Source organism: Odocoileus virginianus, chromosome 7, assembly GCF_023699985.2.
Source record: "Odocoileus virginianus isolate 20LAN1187 ecotype Illinois chromosome 7, Ovbor_1.2, whole genome shotgun sequence".
Taxonomy (NCBI): domain Eukaryota; kingdom Metazoa; phylum Chordata; class Mammalia; order Artiodactyla; family Cervidae; genus Odocoileus; species Odocoileus virginianus.
In genome coordinates this window covers 64,018,109-64,038,273 of record NC_069680.1, presented here as the reverse complement: position 1 = coordinate 64,038,273, position 20,165 = coordinate 64,018,109, and the positions used below count along the sequence as shown (strand labels likewise).

Genomic DNA, 20,165 nt, shown 5'->3' with positions numbered 1-20,165 from the left:
GATGGGAGCAGATTCCATGATCTTAGTTTTCTGCACGTTGAGCTTTAAGTGAACTTTTTCACTCTCCTCTTTCCCTTTCATCAAGACACTCTTTAGTTCTTCTTCCCTTTCTGCCATAAGGGTTTTGTCACCTGCATATCTGAGGTGACTGATATTTCTCCTGACAACCAAGATTCCAGCTTGTGCTTCTTCCAGCCCAGCGTTTCTCACGATGTACTCTGCATATAAGATAAATAAGCACGGTGGCAATATACAGTCTTGACGTACTCCTTTTCCTATTTGGAACCAGTCTGTTGTGTTCCATTTCCAGTCCTAACTGTTCCTTCCTGACCTGCATACAGATTTCTCAAGAGGCAGGTCAGGTGGTCTGGTGCTTCCATCTCTCTCAGAATTTTCCACAGTTTATTGTGACCCACACAGTCAAAGGCTTTGGCATAGTCAATAAAGCAGAAATAGATGTTTTTCTGGAACTCTCATGCTTTTTCGATGATCCAGCAGATGTTGGCAATTTGATCTTTGGTTCCTCTACCTTTTTTAAAACCAGCCTGAACATCTGGAAGTTCACGGTTCATTATTTACTGTTGAAGACTGACTTAGAGAATTTTGAGCATTACTTTACTAGCGTGTGATATGAGTATTGCAATTGTGCGGTAGTTTGAACATTCTTTGGCATTGCCTTTCTTTGGGATTGGAATGAAAACTACCTTTTCCAGTCCTGTGGTCACTCCTGAGTTTTCCAGATTTGCTGGAATATTGTACAGAACTTTTACAGCATCATCTTTCAGGATTTGAAATAGCTCAACTGGAATTCCATCACCTCCACTAGCTTTGTTTGTAGTGATGCTTTCTAAGGCCAACTTGACTTCATATTCCAGGATGTCTGGCTCTAGGAGAGTGATCACACCATCATGATTATCTGGGTCGTGAAGATCTTTTTTGTATAGTTCTTCTGTGTATTCTTGCCACCTCTTCTTAGTATCTTCTGCTTCTGTTAGGTCCCTACCATTTCTGTCCTTTATTGAGCCTGTTCCCTTGGTATCTCTAATTTTCTTCAAGTGATCTCTAGTCTTTTCCATTCGACTTTTCCTCTATTTCTTTGCACTGATCACTGAGGAACCTTTCTTATCTCTCCTTGCTATTCTTTGGAACTCTGCATTCAAATGGGTATATCTTTCCTTTTTTCATTTGCTTTTTGCTTTTCTTCTTTTCACAGCTATTTGTAAGGCCTCCTCAGACAGCCGTTTTGCTTTTTTGCATTTTTTTCCCTTGGGGATGATTTTGCTCCCTGTCTCCTGTACAATATCATGAACCTCCATCCATAGTTCATCAGGCACTCTGTCTATCAGACCTAGTCCCTTAAATATATTTCTCACTTCCACTGTATAATCATTAGGGATTTGATTTAGGTCATACCTGAATGGTCTAGTGGTTTTCCCCATTTCTTCAATTTACATCTGAATTTGGCAATAAGGAGTTCATGATCTGACCCATAGTCAGCTCCCGGTCTTGTTTTTGCTGACTGTATAGAGCTTCTCTATCTTTGACTGCAAAGAATATAATCAATCTGATTTCAGTGTTGACCATCTGGTGAGGTCCATGTGTAGAGTCTTCTCTTGTCTTTGGAAGAGGTCATAGCAACCACTATTTGTAAGGCCTCCTCAGACAACCGTTTTGGCTTTTTGCATTTTTTTTCTTGGGGATGGTCTTGCTCCCTGTCTCCTGTACAATGTCATGAACCTCGGTCCACAGTTCATCAGGCACTCTATCTATCAGATCTAGTCCCTTAAATCTATGGATGCTATGACCAGTGTGTTCTCTTGGTGAAACTCTATTAGCCTTTGTCCTGCTTCATTATGTATTCCAGGGCCAAATTTGCCTGTTACTCCAAAGTTAACTTTTCTTTAACTCTCCTTAATATGTTTATAACTTTTCGTATAGATGTCCTGTACATGGTTCACACAGTAAAGTTCCAGATACCAGACATAATTAGTGCGTCAAAAAGTAACGAAACTTTCCAGGTTGTATGGAATGCATATCTTCAACTTTAACAAGTAATGTAACTGTTTTCAAAAACATATAAGAATCATTAGTACTAATCTTGGCAACATTTAGAATTAAAACTTAAGTCTTTTCCTTTGTATGTTTTGTACCCTGCTCAACAAATCATTTCTGACCCCCAAAGTCACGAAGATCGTTACCAATGTCACCTTCTAGAAGCTCTGTTGTTTTAACTTAAATATTTAGATCAAAAATCCACTTGAAATTGTTTTCTCTGTTTGGTGTAAAAACAGGAGTTCAGTTTTATTATTTCTCTGTGAAAAAAATGATTATTCCAGCAAAGTTACTGAAAATCAACCATTTCCTAATCAAGTTGCAAAGCCACATCTTTCATAAATCAAGTTACTATGTATGAGGAGGTCTGTCTCAGTCCTCTATATCCTACTTCAATGTTCTACCACTTTGTCAACGTTTAATAGTCTCTATATATGGTAGGCTGTGTCCCACCACCCCTCACTGTCATTTCTTAGAAATATCCTGATTTTTTTTTTTTTTTTGCTTTTTGCTATTCAATAGAAGCTTACGGTAAAGTTCCCAAGAACATTTTAGTTTTGATGATAATGGCATTGACTCTCTGGCTCACCAAAGGAAGAACTGACCACCTTAAAGGCATTAAAGTTTTCAGCTTATGAATGGTATAAAACTGATTGGGACTTCCCTGGTGGCTCAGTGGTAAAGAATCCACTGCCAATGCAAAAGACGTGGTTTTGATCCCTGGGTTGGGAAGACACCCTGGAGAAGGAAACGGAAATCCACTCCAGTACTCTTGCTTGGTAAATTCCAAGGATAAAGGAGCTTGGTGGGCTATAGTCCATGTAGTCACCAAGAGCCAAACATGACTTAGCGACTAAGCATGCATACATAAGACATGTATTTGGTATTAGACTTAAAATTTTTAAAGCCAAAAATAAAGAAGATTTCTGTAATAGCTGAAATGGGTGATTAAAAAATAGTGGCAAATTTTCCCTAGATATCAAGGCTTAATAGAAAGGAAGTCTGATATAAAGCATTTGAGACGAGTGGTAAGAATACATAAAGTTACACACAATTTGTATCCTACTCAGGTCTGACCATAAAATGAACTCGTACACAGTATCCTAAGGAAAATTCCTGCCAGTATAGAATACATACCTTGTCTCTTCCTCATTTGAACTTCCTGTAAGATAGCTGGCTTAGAAAACTATCTCTTATTCAAACATGAGAATTCAAACAGCCTAGAATGTTTCCAAGGACAAAACAACAACAACAAAAAAGACACATGAAAGATATTTAACAGAAATATTAATATATACCAGTGGAACATGTAAGAACTATAACCCAATACACAGACAAATCCCATACAGCAAAGATCTGTATTAAAAACAGAGGCAAAAGTATGGAGGAGATATGATTAAAGATGTTAATAGAAAATGAAATATAAACTGCCTGGCTTCAAAGGAGAAATCTAAAATAAATGTAAACCTATCACAGAAATGGACAGAAGAAATACTAACATTGTAGTAAAAGAAATACAGCAGGACTGGGTAAAGTGAGCAACATAAATTGGGAACTAATGAAAACAGGAAAATAAATTATTAAGAAAATGATAGAAACACACAGCATTTCTAGGGCAATGAAAATATTGTGTATAAGACTATACTGATGGATATATGTCATACATTTGTTCAAATCCACAGAAGATACATCAAGACTGTATTCTAATGTTAACTAGGGACTTTGGATGATAATGACGTGTCCAGAGAGGATCATCAACTGTAACAGACGAACCTATCCAGAGGTGGACATTGATGATGGGGGAGGCTATGAAAGTGTGAAGGCAAAGGGCAGACGGGAAATTTCTGTACTGTCCTCTAAATTTTGCTGGAAATCCAGAACTACTTAAAAAAAAAAAATCTTAAAATAAAGTCCAAAATAAACAAAAAATTATAAAAACAACAAAAAGGTAAATCTAAAACAACATATTAATGTTCTAAGCTAGAAAAATAAAACAGTAACAGAAAAATCATGAAAAATGAATTTGGAACTGCAATGAGAAGCCTGCACACTGTAACAAAGACCCAGCAGAGCCAAAAATAAATTAATTAATTAAATGTACTTAAAGATAACAGCATTTACCTTACACTAAAACTCCTACTCATATTCTCTCAACAAGCCACAATAACAACAAGCAACACAAATGAAACACACCACCATGTCTCCAGCATTACCTGGACACAGAATAACTAGTTACAATAGAACTTTACTGGTATACCCTTAAAACAGCTGAAAAATTGCTAAATTGTATCTTTGATAAACAATACACCATTGAGAGTATAATATAGTAGTGTATATATACACAGTTCTTTATGTTTCTAGCTTTATACTATTTAAACAAACTACTGTTTGCTGACTTAAGTTAGCTTCTTTCTTCCCTAGTAAAGAAATCTAAGAATTTTCTTTATTAACAAGTTATTTAAAAAATCCTTTGATGAACCAACAAATACCTCAAGGTACCCAGAAACCTGGAATATGGGACAGAATCAGTTTCATCTCATTAATTCAAACTAACTCAATTAAACTATGAGCTATACTGTGTAGGGTTGCCCAAGACGGATGGGTCACGGTGGAGAGCTCTGACAAAACGTGGTCCACTGCAGGAGGGAATGGCAAACCACTTGAGCATTCTTGCTTGAGAACCCCATGAACACTATGAAAAGGCAAAAAGGTGTGACACTGAAAGATGAACTCCCCAGGTTGGTAGGTGCCCAATATATTACTGGAGAAGAGTAGAGAAATAGCTCCAGAAAGAATGAAGGGGCTGAGCCAAAGAGGAAAACAGTACCCAGGTGTGGATGTGTCTGGTGGTGAAACTAAAGTCCGATGGTGCAAAGAACAATACTGCAAAGGAACCCAGAATGTTAGGCCCATGAATTAAGGTAAATTGGAAGTGGTCAAGTAAGAGATGGCAAGAGTGAACATCGACATTTTAGGAATCAGTGAACTAAAAGGATAGGAATGAGCAAATCTAATTCAGATGACCATTTTATCTACTACAGTGGGCAAGAATCCCTTAGAAGAAATGTAGTAGCCCTCACAGTCAACAAAAGAGTCCGAAACACAGTACTTGGGTACAATCTCAAAAAAGACAGAATGATCTCAGTTCATTTCCAAGGCAAATCATGCAAATTCACAGTAAGACAAGTCTATGCCCCAACCACTAATGCCAAAGAAGCTGAATGCTTCTGTGAAGACCTACATCACCTTCTAGAACAAACACCAAAAAAAGATGTATTTTTCATCATAGAGGACTGAAATGCAAAAGCAGGAAGGTAAGAGATACCTGGAGTAAAAGGCAAGTTTAGCTTTGGAGTACAAAATGAAGCAGGGCAAAGGCTAACAGAGTTTTGCCAAGAGAATGCACTGGTCACAGCTAACACCCTCTTTTGACAACTCTACACGTGGACAACACCAGACAGTCAATACTAAAATCAACTGGTTATATTCTTTGCAGTCAAAGATGGAGAAGCTCTATACAGTCAGCAAATGCAAGACCGGGAGCTAACTGTGGCTCAGATCATGAACTCCTTATGGTAAAATTCAGACTGAAACTGAAGAAAATAGGGAAAACCATTAGGCCATTCACCTATGACCTAACTCAAATCCCTTATGATTATAATCAAAATTCTCCAATCAAGGCTTCAACAGTAATGCTCAAAATTCTCCAAGTGAGGCTTCAACAGTATGTGAACCGAGAACTTCTAAATATTCAAACTGGATTTAGAAAAGGCAGAGGAAACACAGATCAAAAGGCAACATCTGCTGGATCAAGAAAAAGCAAGAGAGTTTCAGAAAAACATCTACTTCTGCTTTATTGACTACGCCAAAGGCTTTGACTGTGTGGATCACAACAAACAAAGGAAAATTCTTCAAGAGAAGGGAATACCAGACCATCTGACCTGTCTCCTGAGAAATCTGTATGCAGGTTAAGAAGCAACAGTTAGAACTGGACTTGGAACAACAGACCAGTTCCAAATTGGGAAAGGAGGACTTCAAGGTGGTATACTGTCACCCTGCTTATTTAACTTATATGCAGAGTATATTATGCAAAATGCCATGCTGGATGAAGCACAAGCTGAAATCAAGATTGCCAGACCTTCTCTCTCGACAAGATGGCCACACCAGCAGTACCGGCGAGTGCGCCTCCCACCACCCCAACCGAAGCCCCAGCTGTGCCCTCATCTCTGGTCCCGGCCCCAGCTCCATCGCCGGCTACTGCGTCATCCTCAGACCCGGCAGTGGCAGCGGCTACGAGCACAGCTCCAGGCCAGACCCTGGCCTCAGCGCCAGCCCCAGCGCAGACCCTCGCACAGTCTCTGTCTGGCCCTGCTCTCCCAGGCTCCTTCCCCCGCAGCCGCATGGTCCGGCTGCACCTGGTCACTTTGGCCTCCATCGTGGACAGCTACGAGCGACGTAACAGGGAGCTGCCCAAGTTATCGGGACCCTGCTGGGAACTGTTGACAAGCACTCAGTGGAAGCCACCAATTGCTTTTCAGTGCCACACAACGAGTCAGAAGATGAGGTGGCTGTTGACATGGAATTTGCTAAGAACATGTATGAGTTGCACAAGAAAGTCTCTCCAAACGAGCTAATCCTGGGCTGGTACGCTACATGCCATGACATCACAGAGCACTCAGTGCTGATCCATGAGTACTACAGCCGAGGGCCTCCAACCCCATTCACCTCACAGTGGACACCAGCCTCCAGAACGGCCGCATGAGCATCAAGGCCTATGTCAGCACTTTAATGGGTGATCCTGGGAGGACCATGGGGGTGATGTTCACCCCTCTGACAGTGAAATACACATATAAGACACTGAACGCATTGGAGTTGACCTGATCATGAAGACCTGTTTTAGCCCCAACCGGGTGATCGGCCTCTCCAGTGACTTGGAGCAAGTGGGCGGGGCTTCCACTCTCATCCAGGACGCCCTCAGCACAGTGTTGCAGTATGCGGAGGATGTGCTGTATGGAAAGGTGTCAGCCGACAATACCGTGGGCCGCTTCTTGACGAGTCTGGTTAACCAAGTACCCAAAAGAATTCCCGAGGACTTCGAGACCAAGCTCAACAGCAACATCAACGACCTGTTGATGGTGACCTAAATGGCCAACTTCACACAGTCACAAATTGCCCTTAACGAGAAGCTTGTGAACCTGTGAAGGGGCGGTCGGCAGCTGTCCTGCCACGCTGGGCCCCAGCCAACCCGGGCACCCAGAATGGAGTGAAGGAGAAATGGTGTGTTTGTGGTCTGAGTCACACTGAGTCAAACAACTGCTTGTGACTCTAAATAAACATAGAATACCTTTTGTAAGTGAAAAAAAACAAAAAAGATTGCCAGGAGAAATATCTACAATCTCAGATATTCAGATGACACCACCTTCATGGCAGAAAGTGAAGAGGAACTGAAGGGTTTCTTGATGAAAGTCAAAGAGGAAAGTGAAAAAGTTGGTTTAAAACTCAACATTTAAAAAAACAAAGATCATGGCATCTGGTCCCATCACTTCATGGAAAATCGATGGGGAAACAATGGAAACAGTGACAGATTTTATTTTCCTCGGCTCCAAAATCACTGCAGATGGGGACTGCAGCCACCTTGCTCCTTGGAAGAAAAGCTATGACAAACCTAGACAGCATATTAAAAAGCAGAGACATAACCTTGCTGACAAAGGTTCACTGAATCAAAGCTATGGTTTTTCCAGTAGTCATGTATGGATGTGAGAATTGGACCATAAAGAAAGCTGAGCGTCAAAGAATTGATGCTTTTGAACTGTGGTGTTAGAGAAGGCTCTTGAGAGTCCCTTGGACTGAAAGGAGCTCCAACCAATAAATTCTAAAGGAAATCAGTCCTGAATATTCATTGGAAGGACTGATGTTGAAGCTCCAATACTTTGGCCACCTGATGCAAAGAACTGAGTCATAGACCCTGATGCTGGAAAGATTAAAGGCAGGAGGAGAGAGGACGACAGAGGATGAGATGGTTGGATGACATCACTGACTAGATGGCCATGAGTTTGAGCAAACTCCAGGTGTTGGTGATAGACAGGGAAGCCTGGCGTGCTGCAATCCACAGGGTCGCAAAGAGTCAGACATGACTGAGTGACTGAAGTCAACTATGATTATACAGTGGAAGTGACAGAAAGATTAAAGGCATTAGATCTGATAGACAGAGAGCCTGAAGAACTATGAACAGAGGTTCATAACATTGTCCAGGAGACAGTGATCAAAACCATCCCCAAGAAAAACAAATGCAAAAAAGTGTCTGAGGAGGCCTTACAAACAGCTGAGAAAAGAAGAGATATGAAAGGCAAAGGAGAAAAGAAAAGATATACCCATCTGAATGCAGAGTTCCAAAGAATAGCAAGGAGAGATAAGAAAGCCTTCCTAAATGAAAAATGCAAAAAATAGAGGAAAGCAATAAAATAGGAAAGACTAGAGATCTCTTCAAGAAAATTAGAGATACCAAGGGAACATTTTATGTAAAGATGGGCACAATAAAGGACAGAAACTATATGGACCTAACAGAAGCAGACAATATTAAGGAGAGGTGGCAAGAACACACAGAACAGGTATATAAAAAAGATCTTAATGACCCAGATAATTACGATGGTGTGATCACTCACCTAGAACCAGACATCCTGGAGTGTGAAGTCAAGTGGGCCTCAGGAAGCATCACTACAAAGTTAGTGGAGGTGACAGAATTTCAGCTATTTCAGAATCTGAACGATTTCAAATCCTGAAAGATGATGCTGTGTGAAAGAGGATGCTGTGAAAGTGCTGCTCTCAGTATGTCAGCAAATTTGGAAATCTCAGCAGTGGCCATAGGACTGGAAAAGGTCAGTTTTCATTCCAATCCCAAAAAAGGCAATGCAGAAGAATGTTCAAACTACCACAAAATATTACTCACGCCACATGCTAGGAAGGTAATGCTCAAAATCCTTCGAACTAGGCATTAACAGTATGTGAACTGAGAAATTCCAGATGGATAAGCTAGATTTAGAAAAGGCAGATGAACCAGAGATCAGATTGCCAACATATGCTGGATGATAAAAAGAAAATTCCAGAAAAACATCTACTTTTACTTCATTGACTATGCTAATGCCTTTGATTGTGGGGATCACAACAAATTGTGGACAATTCTTAAGAGACGGGAATACCAGACCACCTTACCTGCCTCCTAAGAAACCCGTATGCAGGTTAAGAAACAACAGCTAGAACCAGACATGGAACAATGAACTGGTTCAAAATTGGGAAAGGACTATGCCAAGGCTGTATACTGTCACCCTGCTTATTTAATTTATATTCAGAGTACGTCACACAAAATGTGAGGCTGGATGAAACACAAGCTGGAATCAACACTGCCAGGAGAAACAGCAACAGCCTCAGATATGCAGATAACATCACTCTAATGGCAGAAAGCAAAGAGGAATTAAAGAGCTTCTTTATGAAGGTAAAAGAGGAGAGTGAAAAAGTTGGCTTCAAACTCAACATTTAAAGAACTAAGATCATGCCATCCGGTCCTATCACATCATGGCAAACAGATGGGGAAACAAGGCAAACAGTGACAGCCTTTATTTTCTTGGGCTCCAAAATCACTGCAGATGGTGACTGCAGCCACGAAATCAAAAGATGCTTGCTCCTTGGAGGAAAAGTTATGACGAATCTGGACAGCATATTAGAAAGAAGAGACACTAGTTTGCCGACAAAGGTCCATATAGTCAAAGCTATGGTTTTTCTAGTAGTCATGCATGGATGTGAGATTTGGACCATAAAGAAGGCTGAGAAGGAAAGAATCGATGCTTTCAAATTGTAGTGCTGGAGATGACACTTGAGAGTCCCCTGGACAGCAAGGAGATCAAACCAAAGGCTGAGAAGGACAGAATCGATGCTTTCAAATTGTAGTGCTGGAGATGACTCTTCCGAGTCCCCTGGACAGCAAGGAGATCAAACCAGTCAATTATAAAGGAAATCAACCCTGACTCATGCTGAAGCTCTAATGCTTTGGACACGTATGAGAAGAGCTGGCTCATTAGAAAAGACCCTAATGTTGGGGAAGACTAAAGGCAGGAGGAGGAGGAGGGAATGACAGAGGACGAGATGGTTGGATGGCATCACCAACTAAATGGACATGAGTTTGAGCAAACTCTGGGAAATGAAGGACAGGGAAGCCTGGCATGCTATAGTCCCTGGGGTTGCTAAGAGTTGAACATAACAGAGCGACTGAACACTGACAGAGACTCTTGGAATTCAGTAGCGAACAAGTCAGACCAAATATCTTTATTATTGTTATTTTCATTCTATGGGATGGAGATAGACAACAAATAAATAAGAAATACATACACCGCACCATACAGTAATGAAACTGCATAATTGAAAAGAGAGTTAACCAATGAAGAAGGAAGAAATCTATGTGAGTGTGCGGACACTTCAAAGCATCATCAAAAGATATAAGATAATGAAGCAACGACCATACTCTCATCAAGGAGAGAAAGTCTAGCTAAGAATTTTATTTGTGATTAAATTACCATGTAAGTATAAATGAAATGAAAATTTTTTTGAACATAAAAGAATTAGAGGAATATAGTATCTATGTGATTTTCTGAAGAAATTGCTGAGACTAAACTTTTGCAAACCAGAGATGACTACTAGTAATAAAAGTCTGGCAATGAGTTTTGATTCTCTTTAATTATTAAGAAAAAAACAAAAATTTTGAGTATATGAGTGGTTTTGGTTATAGAACAGAATGTAAATCTTATAAAACCTCTTTATGGATGCTCTCTTTCTCAGTAATTGAGAGTGAATGGTAACAGACAGTGTATTAACTAAGATATCCTCTTCTTTCATAGTCAGGAGTCAAGGAACTTCTGAAAAGCTGATAAACCATGCACTGTAGTCTACATTTGCTTAAAAATACAAAGAAAAAAAAAAACACTGTAAGAAAAGAGAATGAGGAATTTCTAAGAATCAACAGTTAACATCTTAAAATAATTAGTTTATATGATGTTACAGATTACAAGGGAATCATTAGAATAAAAATATAAGCCTAAAAATTTATGGAAAACAAACACACACAAAATAAACCAGAGTGCAGGCATGGGGTTTAGGGGGAAGAAGAGACCACAAGAAAGATGTAAAACAAAAACAAAACAAATAACCTCAGAACCAGAAAGAATATAAAATGACAGAACTCATTTATAAAACAACTGTTTTACATAATAAATATGACTGATTCACACTACAAGAGTAAATCTTAAATACATTTTGCCAATGTTGTTGTTTAGTCGCCAAAGTTGTGTCTGACTCATTGAGACACCTGCTAGGCTCCTCTGTCCATGTGATTTCCCAGGCAAGAATACTGGAGTGGGTTGCACTTCCTCCACCAGGGGATCATCCCAACCCAAGGATCGAACCTGCATCTCCAGCTTGGCAGAAGGATTTTTTACCACTGTGCCACCTGGGAAGCCCAAAATGTATTATAAAAATGTGATAAATATGTACAGTGGAATACTGTGTGTTAAGTTGCTTTAGTTGTGTCCAACTCTTTGTGACCCTATGGACCGTACTCTGTCAGGCTTCTCTATCCATGGGATTCTCCAGGCAAGAATACTGGAGTGGGTTGCCATGCTCTCCTCCAGGAGATCTTCCCAACCCAGGGATTGAATCAGTATCTCTTCCATCCCCTGCACTGGCAGGTGGGTTTTTTTACCACTAGCTCAGCCTTAAAAAAGAACAGAGTCTTATCATATGGTGCAGTGTGGGAAACTTTGAGGATATTATTCTAAGAGAAATAAGCTAATAACAACAACAACATAAAAATACGGCATGATTTCACTCATACCTGGTATCTAAAATAGTCAAACTCTTAGAAATAGGAAGTAGCATGATAGTTGCCAAGAGCTGGGAGAAGAGAAGCTGTTGCTTAATGGATAGAGTTTCAGTCTTGCAAGATGAAAAAGTTCTAGAAATCTGTTTCACAACAATGCGCTTCTAGTTAATACTACAGCACCATACATATAAAAATGGTTAAGAAGATAAATTTTGTTAGGTATTTTTGAACACACACGTACAAGACAAAAAAGCTAGATGATAAACACACGTACCTAATTTGGATTATGATTTGAATAAGAAAAAGAGACTCAGATGTATAGAACAGACTTGTGGACTCTGTGGGAGAAGGCGAGGGTGGGATGTTTCAAGAGAACAGCATCGAAACATGTATATCTAGGGTGAAACAGATCACCAGCCCAGGTTGGATGCATGAGACAAGTGCTCAGGCCTGGTGCACTGGGAAGACCCAGAGGAATCGGGTGGAGAGGGAGGTGGGAGGGGGGACCGGGATGGGGAATACATGTAAATCCATGGCTAATTCATTTCAATGTATGACAAAAACCACTGCAATGTTGTAAAGTAATTAGCCTCCAATAAATAAAAATAAATGGAAGAAAAAAAAAAAAAAAGAAAGAAAATTATTTTTACTGAGATGATATGAAAATTTTAACATGGACTAGATATTAGAATACACTAGGGATTACTGTTAATGTTAAGATATGAATGTAGGTTATGGGAATAGAGGAGTTCACTGTGCCATTTCATATTTGTGTATGATTTTAATTTTGCCATAATAAAATGTTTAAATAATTATAGTTTTTAGAGCTTAAAGAAACTTTATAGATAACCCTATTCACCTTTCAATTTTATTAGCAGTACAGGTCTAGACAGTTTATTAAACTTGCACATTATATAATCTATAGTGACAAAACTATGATTAGTATTTGAAACACAATTTGCGATCTAATGCTCTCTCTAGTACACAATACTGACTCCTTCATAAAAGCTCTATCAATGAACACAGAATATATATTATATGTTTCAATGACAGCCTCTACAGCTAGCTAAAATACTGCAAATTGTTCCATTAACAATTATCACTAAAAACTCATACGACAGTATATCATATTTGAAAGTATTGCTAAACACTCCTTTTGAAGATTTGGAGAACACAAGTTTGTTAAAACTCTGAAATTAAAGGAACTTTGGTTCATTTTTAAGTTCCTCACCTCAACAACATCAAAAACAGTTGAACCTAATAATGGGTGGCTTCAAAAATAAGAACGGCAGCAAGTCAGTTAAGGTACAGCCTTTGACTTGAGAAGGTGAGAGGAGGCTCTTTTTAATGAGGTATAACTATACAGCTACCCACTTTCCTAATGGTCTTTCAATCCCACTAGCTGTACCAACACCCACTCCCTCTCCCCAATCAGAATAACTGACCACTTGGGACCCCTGAATAGAAACAGTACTGAATGGAAAAGGGCACTTGGAAAGAGAAGTGTAGTTCTACTTTAACAGAGTAATAAAGTACAAAAAGTTAAGAGGAGGAAATTGCCTATAGAGTATAGTGTGAACTAATGAGGAAAATGTGGTATAATACAGGACCTGGGTTTAAGAACCAGCTGTCATTGTCAAGAGATCTAATCTCTGTCTAGTTTCATAAAGAACAATAGCGATTAATTGAGACTGCAGATTCATATGAAAGTAACTTTTTATATAAATTGTGATTCCAGGTTATTAATAAGATCAGCTGATGTTTAATAAATAGTTTTAAGCAAAAATAATAAAATTAATACTGTCCTTATTAAGGTATTTGTCATGAAAACTGCTTAAAATAGAGAAAGACATAAAATAGATTTCTTTTCCCTTATCTATCTTCTGAGTTTTGCTTTATGTATCTTTGTTTCTTTCTTGGGTATCTAATGGTTTATGATGTCTATCTTCTCTGTGAATTGTACCTTATTAAAAATATTAATATCTGTGTCATTAAAATGAATTTTTTAAAATTAAAAAAAACCCATAAAATAGAAAGTGAAAAATTGCCCATAATCCCACTTCTTAGAGATAACAATAAATGGCTTTACTAGTAATTCTCAACTACTGCAAAAAAAAGATTTAGTATATTATTACTCTGTAACTTTTATTGTAATGTAGTACTCAATGTAATATGCCAAAATTTTTTATTTTATTCTTTTCGATTCTGAGCCATCAACGACTGACAATCTGGACTGTGAAATCAAAGACAGAAGGAAAGCCCTGGAGATACAGATAATTCATAATTTAAAGTTAATATTTGTTGTGGTTTTATGTACTATCAACTCAAAAAAGAAGTGTCCAGAATGGAAGTTTATAGTTTTTCACCGTACAAAGTCTATAGTATGCTAGAAGCTCACACTTTCTTTGATTCATTAAAATAGTGATATAGGGACAGAAGGTTATTCAAAAGGTAAAGAAAGAAGGAAGAAAAGAAAGTGTTAGTCATTTAGTCTTGTCCAACTCTTTTTGACCTCATGGACTGTAGGTCTCGAGCCCTCCTCCTCCTCTGGAATTTTCCAGGCAGGAATACTGGAGTGGGTAGTCATTCCCTTCTCCAGGGGATCTTCCTGACCCAGGGGTGGAACCCAGGTCTCCAGTATTGCAGGCAGATCCTTTACTGTCTGAGCCACCAGGAAGCCCGATTCAAAAGGTAAAGGGACCAGTAAAAACATCTATGAATTTTAATTTAATGCTAAAAGATAAATGTCCTTTCTTCAGTGAAGTTTACCTTCACTGAAATAGTATTTATAATAGATAAAATATGTTTTTAAAAGAGATGGGTAATACTATGCTGGATCAATAACTTAAACTAACAAAAGGGAAAACTTTGACTTCTATCTTTTCCTTCTACATTGTCCAAAAATATCTAAAATTTAAAAAATACAAACAAAGTCATATACATTCACTTATCTTACCTTGGTAAGATCTCCAGTTTTAAAAATTAATTTCTTTTCTTTTATCTACATTTATTATATTGGGTTGAGGATTTTATTTGTTGCATGTAAATACTACTAAATCACTAAATGTCTCATGTAACAGATATTAAATGAAGACATGACATTTAAGCTAATGAAGCAAAGCCATTTATCTTGAATTTTTCTTGCTACAGAAAGAGGAACCTTTAAACATGGCCTTAAGTTTGCAAAAATCAGCAACTTTAATCTATCCACTTTCTTTTGACCTTTACACTCAACCTCAAAAAAATGTTCACCAACATAAATTCGATCTCAAAAGGCTGCTGCAGATCTCATTTTCTGCTGTTTTTCCATTAGGTATTTATGGGACTTGCTAGTGTTACAAGGGACTAGTAAAACGCCGAAGTAATCCTGCAGTTCCTGTGTATGAATTCAGCTTTTCCCTTTGAGATGATAACTTTTTGCTTCTTGCCAAGACCTTTTCAGAATCGAATATAAAACTAAGTCTATAGGTATAATGTGCTTTTTTAAGAGGTAGGATGGATGAGTTGGGACAAGGCATGGGGAAAGAACATTAACTAGGTTTAGCAGTTCAACTATTGAAACAAAATCATTTTTAAGCCATTTAGGTAGCTTGTTACATATCTGTACTAATTGAAATTACAACATGATCACACAAGATAGAAACTGAATTCAATGATTCTGAAGTTTGATCTCAGCTGTGTGCATGCCTTCTCTTAACTGCACAGGAAGCCAGCTGCTTCCATTTATGAACTGTATTGAACACATGTGGTCTAGTATACCCATGACATAACGTGTAACACTATACTTTCAAACAAGTTTGCCAAGAAGGGGGAGGGTGTACAAATAAGTTACTAAGACAAAAGACATTATATATATTTCTTTTTAAAATGTTAGTAAGAAAAGAAAAGAACTTCAAGTTGTATTTCCATTAGTGTGCCTCATATTACATTATAAAATAGAATCAACAAATTAAAAAAGACCAATTTCTTCATCATAAATATACAAGTTTATCAAGGTCAAAGTCTAAACTAAGTTTGAGAAAAATGAAGTATTAAATGATCTATCACTCATTCACTGTGGACAAGGGACTATATTAACCATAGGCCACTGGGCTATGAGACTAAAACTTCCCATAGTTTGTGTAAAACAGAACCAAATTCTTCCCAATTTCCTCATCTCAGTTAATGGAATTTCTTTCCATCTTTTATCATGTAAATAATATATATAATACTTCCTTCTTTCTCTCATACCTTACTTCCAATCCAATAGCATATTCTACTACATCTACCTGCAAACTATTCTCAGAACCTGATCACTTCTCACCACTTCCATTGCCACCATCCAAGATCATGCCACCTTATCTCTTCCCTGTATAACTGCAAAGCCCTCCAAATTGATCTCCCAATGTCTATCTTTGTCCCACTCACAAAGCAGCCAGAATAACGCTATACTAAAATAAAAGCCAGGTTATGTTGCTCTTCCACACAAAATCCTCTAAAGACATTTTATTTGTTGAAAGTAAAACAAAAATAAAGTCTTTACTATGGTATGTAAAGTCATTCTCAATATACCCCTCAAATCTTTCTAACTATATCTTCTACTACTTTTCCCATTTCTTACTCCACTCCAGCTATATTAGTCTCCTTGTTTCTGAAATATGCTATGCTCTTCACTCCTCACAAGTATACTATAGATATACTTGGTATCTATTTCCTGTATCTAGATTGTTTTTATCCCTAAGATGTACTCATTTAACTTGTTCAAACTTTATTTAAATTCTCCCTTCTTGGGTGAGGCTTTCTCTAATGGGGCCATTTGAAAGTACAACCACTCTCTGCAGACTCCACAACACTCCTTTTCCATTTTATTGTCCTCTATACTTCTCACTACCATCTAATAAACTATATATTTTGTTTGAAGTCTTTATACACTAAAATGTAAGCTCCTTGGGGACAGCAATCTTTATTTGTTTTGGTCACCGCTATATTTTCAGCACCGAGAAAAAGTGGTAGATACAGAGTAAATCAGTATTAGGAATGAAGTAAACATACAAAACAATATTTAAATTTAACTACATTTGTCATGGTAAGGTATCCTTTGAAATTATTTCAGGTACCTCTTGAAGACAAATGATTCAAAGTTTATGAAATACTCTCTCAAGGTATGACAGAAACAAATTTAAAACAAAACTATAATATAATATCATTCCATAAATTGTTTACAGATTCTTACTTACATAGAGCTAAGAAAACATTTATGTACTGCTGTTAAAAAAAATGAACTTTCTAAAATTAGAACATAAAGGACTCAGGAAAAGGTGTCACGTATAAAATATATCCTTGATATACTCCTGAAAATTTTCTTGCTACTCATTTTTAGTACAACTCTCTATTACTTTGGAAGCATACGAGTAACACTTGTATACAACAATCTTTGGGTGTCTATAAGAATACATCAATTCAGAGTAATTATAACAGTATTTTCTAATTATGTAAAGACCATGAAGCTTTGCTCATGATTTTTCTCTTATATTTAGGATCTATATATTGGCAACTAAGAAACTAAGAACATTCTCTCGAGTTTTATAAGCATTTCACTTACACTTTACCTAATTCTTGGAGGATTAGGTGGTTGAGAAGGATGTAAAAAAGATAAGACCATGATTAAAAGGTACTGGTAAAGAAAAAACAGAATAAACACAATGTCATAAGCAGGAAAACAGAGACTTACTTTTAGTTTTCTAATAACTATAGGAAAAGGAAAAATACACTGAAAAACTGAAAATGTACAAAAGACTAGGAAATCTGTAAACAGCATAGAGGTTCTTTGTTTCAAAAATAAGATAAAATCATCACATTAGGTAGAAATTTCACAAGGATTTCTTAGAAATATACTTTTCCATGTTTATGATATTTTCAGGAGAAATACCAATAACCTCAGGTATGAAGATGACACCACCCTTATGGCAGAAAGTGAGGAAGAACTAAAGAGCCTCTTGATGGAAGTGAAAGAAGAGAGTGAAAAAGATGGTTAAAACTCAACATTCAGAAAACTAAGATCATGGCATCATGGCAAATAGATGGGGAACAATGGAAACCGTGACAGACTTTATTTTCTTGGGCTCCAAAATCACTGCAGATGGTGACTGCAGCCATGAAATTAAAAGACGCTTGCTCCTTGGGAGAAAAGCTATAAGAAACCTAGACAGCCTATTAGGACCTTTGTTGGCCATCTAGTAAAAGTTATGGTTTTTCCAGTAGTCATGTATGGATATCAGTTCGACTATAAAGAAAGCTGAGCACCGAAGAATTGATGCTTTTGAACTGTGGTGCTGGAGAAGGCTCTTGAGAGTCCCTTGGACTGCAGGGAGATCCAATCAGTAAATCCTAAAGGAAATCAGTCCTGAATATTCACTGGAAGGACCGATGCTGAAGCTGAAACTCCAATACTTTGGCCACCTGATGTGAAGAACTGACTCACTGGAAAAGACCCTGATGCTGGGAGAGATTGAAGGCAGGAGAAGGGGACGAAGAGGATGAGATGGTTGGATGGCATCACCAACTGGTTCATCAACCAATGAACATGAGTTTGAGCAAGCTCCAGGAGTTGGTGATGGACAGAGAAGTCTGGCCTGCTGCAGGCCATGGGGTCACAAAGAGTGGGACATGACTGAGTGACTGAACTAAAGTGAATGTTTACTTATGAAATCTGAGTCATCACTTTCTTGGAATCCAGAAGATACTATGAGACCATCACAAATTCTTAAATCTGTGAATTATGAGGTAGTTAATTAAAAATCCTTTCTTTAATGTGTATCTCTAAACTTAATCAGTTTTTATCTTTACAATAATCTATTCTTCTCACTTAAAGGTAAATTTTCAGAAAGAATCCAAATTCTCATTATCTCAGAAGGGCAACTTCTATTTGAAAGCTCTAGAGAAGAAAATTGGAAAAGGAAATGGCAACCCACTCCAGTACTCTTGCCTGGAGAATCCCAGGGACGGGGGAGCCTGGTGGGCTGTCATCTGTGGGGTCGCACAGACTGAAGCAACTTAGCAGCAGCAGCAGCAGCAGAGAAGAAAATATGTCACACCGGAAGCTAGATAGTTTACTAGATTCACTCACTACCTAAAATCATGGCAAATTTGAGTCAAATTATGAAAGCCAAATTTGTGTTGAAAGGGCAAGAACTATCTTGTTCTTTCATTTTGAAGTAGATGACTCACTCAAATATGACTAAACTGTAAAGCTCTACTTGGTAGCCAAAACACAAAAATTACTTGGATTTTTGAAACTAGATATGAACTACACATTATTTAATAAATTACCTCCCAAAACTTCAGTAGTTTTAAGAAAATGTGGTCTCTGCATAATTTTTAAAAATTATTTTTCTTATACTTTTTTCTCTATAGGTCAATCTACAGAATTATAGAAAAGTTTTTCAAATGTACTCTTTATTTCTCTTTGGAGTACCATGATAAAAGCTTTTTATCTTAATATGCTATATAACATCATTTTTCAAAACTTGAAAATTTTGTCATGTCCCCATGTCAGTAATATAGATAGATTTTATCTAATATCAACAATACCATATAATATAAAGCAATGTTTTAAATTTGGGAGTGCTTGGGACATTGAGTTCTGATATAAAAACAAAACAAACAAACCAAAAAGACATACAACGAAGAAATTAGACTCTTCTCAAAACTTGTACAGCATTTGTATAAGATTTAAAACAGACATACGCTTTTAAAGTCAAGAACTTTCAAATACAACAGTTAATCCACATAATAATTCAAAAAGCAAGATAGGTTCAAAGTTCTAACAGATACCATATGCAACCTGTAATAAAACCCAAGTTAAGATATTTTCAAGCAACAGGATAATTTTATTTTTCATTTTAAATGGAAATGGGCTATTTTTAGTTAATGGGCTATGATACAGCACTAGAAAATGCTGTAATTATTCTATAATAAAACTCTAGTACAGATAAGATATTTTACTATTAGTTAGGAAGCCATGATTTGAGGAACAATACTGCAAAAATATTTTTCTACACTTACTATAGAAGAGAGTGTATAATGAATTTACCATTAATTGTAAAATGTCATCAAGTCTAGTGACTGTTAAATCTAGCTAAGAAAGTAGATGAAACAGCAGGAAGTTATATTTAGACAAGAAAATGTGTGAGTTCCAAACCATCTTCTATTATATTGCATACCTGCTATATGTAAAACTTTGTGTCAGTCATAAAAGGGATATGTGTTT

General features: G+C 37.4%; 1 protein-coding gene and 1 pseudogene across 4 annotated transcripts in view; one reads left to right on the top strand and one right to left on the bottom strand.

Annotated features, from left to right (window-relative positions):
- ADK (adenosine kinase) overlaps nucleotides 1-20,165 on the bottom strand; it is a 533,995-nt gene that overhangs the window by 190,369 nt on the left and 323,461 nt on the right. The gene's annotated exons all lie outside the window — the stretch shown is intronic.
- Nucleotides 6,207-7,253, top strand: LOC110135577 (eukaryotic translation initiation factor 3 subunit F pseudogene; annotated as a pseudogene).